General features: G+C 42.0%; 1 pseudogene; it reads right to left on the minus strand.

The window, feature by feature from the left end:
• Positions 1-2297: 2297 nt before the first annotated feature.
• On the minus strand, positions 2298-4739 carry LOC138795301 (zinc finger protein 850-like; annotated as a pseudogene).
• Between the last annotated feature and the right edge of the window lie 1261 nt (positions 4740-6000).

The following is a 6000-nucleotide window of genomic DNA, read 5'->3' on the forward strand; positions in this document are numbered from 1 at the left end:
AAATAAAAATTAGCAATTGTATAAATACGATTGGAAAGCTGAACTTTAATAAACAAATACCGGCCATTTGGGTCAGCTAACGTGGCCAGGACAGTAGCAGGCACAGATTTATGGATGGCTACGCTCACCCCTTTAGATTTAGCTTCTGGGTTGGTGCTATGGAACCATTGTGAGTAGTATCTGGTGGGTAAATCTGGAACATGCCCAGTTCTGAATGCGTTTCCTGTAGCAGTAGAAAATGTTTATGCATGTGATAGAGGAGCTGAGAGCGCCTCTCCGGCTTATTAAAGCCACGGATATTTAGAGAGGTGATCCTAAGTGAGGACATACTGCAATCGGACGCCAGGAGGCGAGAGAAGGTAAAAGGAAAGCAAGAGAGGATCAATGTAGAGAAATAGTAATGAAAACACAGCGTGAGTAACAATAGAGAGAAGAAAAGGACAGACAAAACACAAAACAACAAGAACAAAGTCAACCAAGGTTGACTGAAAAGAACAGGCCTTAAGGAGGACTGTCCGCCTTGGCCCACTAAGGGCAAAGGAAAGAAAAGCCATAAGGGCTTACCGTGTAAAGACCAACACGGGTACTATACTATGTGGGGAGTAACTGGGAGAGAACCGAGAGAGGCTAGGTGGTCACCGATACTTCAGTCTGACCCTATGGAGCATATAGAGGTCTCCGTGGTAGTGTGGCCACAGGAACTGCAGGCTGGCCTACAACCCCTCCCCTCATCCTTGCAGTTCTACACTCTCCACACACAAAAGGAACCTTTCACAGCACACATATAACCATATAAATAGAAATACCGATCAGGGGGCGAGGCCCCAACCACATAAAGAAAAGGTGATTGACTATGTCCGGTTCTAAAGCTCAATAATTACAGTCCAGGAGGTGTCTCATAGCCTAAAGATTCCAACCACGATTCTCCAGTGAGAGCACAATTAGGGCACAAAACCTTGCAAAAACCCCTACCAAACCCAGGGCAGGCGGTTAATGCAACTGAGGGGATACTGAGAGTAGGGGACAGTCAAGGTTAGCACAGGGTTGGGGTCCCGGACGGGCTTCAGATCTCTGGGAGTCTGGCGGCCGGAATCTGTCCTTCCGAGGCACGTCGGCGGCTATATGGAGGTCCCGCTGTAGGAAGATGATCTCGGGGGGCCCTTGATGGTAGGGGCGGCATATAGGGCCAATCTGGTAAAGACATTGGAGGAAGTTGTAAAGCTGTCAGCAAATCTGGCAAGTCCGCAGGTGTACGGAGAGAGAAGGAGCGGTTATTCTGTCTGACTAGCAGTTGGAAGGGGTAACCCCATGAATAAGGCAGATTCTTTTCCAGCAGGAGAGCTAATAAAGGACGTAGGGCCCTCCTGTTGGCTAGGGTGGTGCAGGACAGGTCTGTCAGAAGCTGAATTTGGGCTCCATCGAAATCAATAGGACCAGCATCCCTCGCTTTCCTCATTATGTTTTCCTTGATCTGAAAGAAATGCACCCGGCACACAACATCCCTGGGTCTAGCCAGATCAGAGCTAGGTGGTCCAAGGGTTCTGTGAGCGCGATCCAGTTCAAGCGGTTCATTTGGCGGTTTATTCAGGAGGGAGTTGAATATAGCTTGTAAAGTTGGGAATAAATCAGGAGGTCTCACTGCCTCTGGTATGCCTCTCACCCGGATATTATTGCACCGGTTCCTGTTTTCGGCGTCATTTGCCATATCATACAGCTGCTGTATCTGCTGTGTGTGTAAGTCCAGCACCTGCTGCTGTGATTCCTGCGTATGGTGTAACGTGGCAGACGTCTCTTCTAAACTGTGCACAGTAGAGGTGAGGGACACTAGATCAGCCCTGAGAGAACGGATCTCCGTTTTGCATATGGCCTCCATTCTAGTCATGTACCCCTCCATATCAGCCTTAGTAGGGATGGCCGCCATTTGCAATTGCAGGGCCTGTAGCTCTGTGCCTTATGCAAGTCCTATCCCCATGGTAGGATCAGATGTGGGGTCTGAGGGGCTCGGGTCCCGGAGGAGTGGAGGTAAGTCCTGAGACAGTGCGGGAGCTGCTCGGGTATGTGCAGGGGCCTGTGACGCACCTGTCTGTGAGGAGCCGGCGGCCATCTTGGGAGTAGCTGAGCGGGTACCAGCCGTGGCGGGTTTAGTGAAAAACCGCTGAATCCCGCTCCTAGTCCGTCCCGAAGTCGTTTCTGCAGGTGGGGGAGATCTATGGCGAGCCTTCCTTGACATGGGGTCCACTGGAGACTGCTGTAAGACGCTGTCGGGTGAGAGGAAGATCGGTGGCTGGACGGAGCTCTCAGTCTATGCTGCTGCTCGGCGCCATAACCAGGCCACGCCCCCCTGTGTGAATTTTTTGATGTTGAGTAAGATTGGATTTCTTTGTAAAACATTTCCCACATTCTGAACACAAATATGGCTTCTCCCCTGTGAATTTTTTGATATTTTGTTAGACTGGATTTCTTTGTAAAACATTTACCACATTCTGAACATGAAAAAGGCTTATCCATTGTGTGAAATTTTTGATGATTAGTAAGATCTGATTTCTGTAAAAAAAAAAACTTTTCCCACATTCTGAACACGAAAATGGCTTCTGCCTTGTGTGAATTCTTTGATGTTAAGACTGCATTTCGTTGTAAAATGGCTGACCAGGGAAAATGGCTTCTCCCCTGTGTAAATTTTTTATGTTTAGTAAGATTGGATTTCTTTGTAAAACATTTCCCACATTCTGAACATGAAAATGGCTTCTCCCCTGTGTGAATTTTTAATGTGTAGCAAGACTGGATTTCTTTGTAAAACATTTCCCACATTCTGAACATGAAAATGGCTTCTCCCCTATGCAAATTATTTGATCTTTAGTAAGACTGGATTTCTTTGTGAAACATTTCCCACACTCTGAACATAAAAATGGCTTCTCTCCTGTGTAAGTTTTTTGATGTTGAGTAAGATTGGATTTCAGTGTAAAACATTTCCCACATTCTGAACACGAAAATGGCTTATCCCTTGTGTGAATTTTTTTGATGTTTAGTAAGATCTGATTTCTGTAAAAAAAACACTTCCCACATTCTGTTCATGAAAATGGCTTCTCCCCTGTGCAAATTATTTAATGTTTAGTAAGAACGGATTTCTTTGTAAAACATTTCCCACATTCTGGACATGAAAATGGCTGATCCCTTGTGTGAATTTTTTGATGTTTAGTAAAACTGGATTTTGTTGCAAAACATTTCCCACATTCTGAACATAAAAATGGCTTTTCTCTTGTGTGAATTTTTTGATGTTTAGTAAGATCTGATTTCTGTAAAAAAACCAAAAACTTTTCCCACATTCTGAACATGAAAATGGCTTATCCCCTGTGCGAATTATTTGATGTTTAGTAAGACTGGATTTCTTTATTGAAAATTTCCCACATTCTGAACATAAAAATGGCTTCTCTCCTGTGTGAATTTTTTGATGTTGAGTAAGATTGAATTTCTGTGTAAAACATTTCCCACATTCTGAACACGAAAATGGCTTCTCCCCTGTGCGAATCTTTTGATGTTTAGTAAGACTGAATTTCTTTGTAAAACATTTCCCACATTCTGAACATGAAAATGGCTTCTCCCCTGTGTGAATTTTTTTATGTTTAGTAAGACTGGATTTCTTTGTAAAACATTTCCCACATTCTGAACCTAAAAATGGCATCTCTCCTATGTGAATTTTTTGATGTTGAGTAAGATTGGATTTCTTTGTAAAACATTTCCCACATTCTGAACACAAATATGGCTTCTCCCCTGTGAATTTTTTGATATTTTGTTAGACTGGATTTCTTTGTAAAACATTTACCACATTCTGAACATGAAAAAGGCTTATCCATTGTGTGAAATTTTTGATGATTAGTAAGATCTGATTTCTGTAAAAAAAAAAAAAAAACTTTTCCCACATTCTGAACATGAAAATGGCTTCTGCCTTGTGTGAATTCTTTGATGTTAAGACTGGATTTCGTTGTAAAATGGCTGACCAGGGAAAATGGCTTCTCCCCTGTGTAAATTTTTTATGTTTAGTAAGACTGGATTTCTTTGTAAAACATTTCCCACATTCTGAACATGAAAATGGCTTCTCCCCTGTGTGAATTTTAAATTTTTAGTAACACTGGATTTCTTTGTAAAACATTTCCCACATTCTGAACACGAAAATAGCTTTTCCCCTGTGTGAATTTTTAATGTGTAGCAAGACTGGATTTCTTTGTAAACATTTCCCACATTACCCACATTCTGAGCACGAAAATGGCTTATCCCTTGTGTGAATTTTTTTGATGTTTAGTAAGATCTGTTTTCTGTAAAAGAAAAACTTTTCCCACATTCTGAACATAAAAATGGCTTCTCCCCTGTTTAATGTTTAGTAAGAATGGATTTCTTTGTACATGAAAATGGCTGATCCCTTGTGTGAATTTTTTGATGTTTAGTAAAACTGGATTTCGTTGCAAAACATTTCCCACATTCTGAACATAAAAATGGCTTTTCTCGTGTGAATTTTTTGATGTTTAGTAAGATCTGATTTCTGTAAAAAACAAAAACAAAAAACTTTTCCCACATTCTGAACATGAAAATGGCTTCTCCCCTGTGCAAATCTTTTGATGTTTAGTAAGACTGGATTTCTTTGTAAAACATTTCCCACATTCTGAACATAAAAATGGCTTCTCCCCTTTTTTCCACCCCTCTTGGGTTGCATCACTCGATCTAATATAATACATCACGCTCAACATGTTGGTACTTCAGCCACATGCAGTGTGCAACCTACAATGTGAACAGAGGCGGAGAGGTGCGGACAATTTTTGTTTTTTTTTCTCACATAGGGAGAGTAGAACTGGGAATCCTTGTAGAAAAATATGGTTTAAGAGTAATTTGGTTTAAGAGCGTTTTGGTTTAAGAGCTCACAGTTTTTCAGCATTGCTTTGGTTTAAGAGCTCCCAGGACTGGGTGGGAACGCGAGTGGAGGAGGGGCATGGTCTGTATAGCGGGATCTACAGCACTGTACTCTGACCCAGGAAGTCTCCCTCACCTTCCAAATCATAGCAGATCCACTTGAGGCTGGGGCTTACATCAGGGGACAGGACTGTGGAGGTAATCTCTCCATAGCTGTAACCCCTCTCTCCCAGGACAGAGAGTGCTGCATGTATGTGCCCACATCTGTCCTGCTCATTCCTTCATGCTCCCTGCAGTCTGTCCGCCCTTGTGTTTCCTATCCTCTCCATTACTGTACAGTAACGTATAATATCACATATTCTGCTGTTTCTGAATGTTTGTTTCATCTGTTTTACATGTTATATAGAATAATAAATCATTATTTTTGGGATGTGGAACCAAATGTCTGCATTTCTATGATTTCTTATGGAAAAATTTGCTTTGGTTTAAGAGTAGATTTGGAGATTTTACAAGCACGGCCCCGGAACGAATTATGCTCGTAATCCAAGGCACCACTGTACTTGTAATTCATAGAATACAGAACTGCACAATGTCAATCAGCTGCTTCTAAGGCCAGCAGGATATTGTCATGTCTTAAAACAGGCATGGACCCGTGGGCCAGGGATATATTATTACCGCTTTATAAAGCTTTGGTGCGGCCTCATCTGGACTATGCTGCTCAGTTGTGGGCACCGATTCATAGCAAGGATGTCCTGGAGATGGAAAAGGTACAAAGGTGTGCAACTAAACTGATAAGGGGCATGGAGCATCTTAGTTTTGAGGAAAGATTAAAGAATAATGTTTTTTTTAGTCTTGAGAAGAGATGTTTTAAGGGGAGACATGATAACTTATTTAATTAAAACCGGTCACCAATTATTTTGGTTCCGAAGTAAAAAAAAAAAATAATAATAAAGCAATCTCCAATAGTTCCTCCTATATATTGTCTCCATCACCTGTGTCGTCAAAGTGCCTGAAATCACTGTTTAAGGGCCCTATTACCCGGGGCGATTATCTGTTACTTCAAAGTACTCAGTGTATAGAAGATAAGAAATATGCATACTT

The sequence above is a fragment of the Dendropsophus ebraccatus genome, chromosome 6 (assembly GCF_027789765.1).
Source record: "Dendropsophus ebraccatus isolate aDenEbr1 chromosome 6, aDenEbr1.pat, whole genome shotgun sequence".
NCBI classification, from domain to species: Eukaryota; Metazoa; Chordata; class Amphibia; order Anura; family Hylidae; genus Dendropsophus; species Dendropsophus ebraccatus.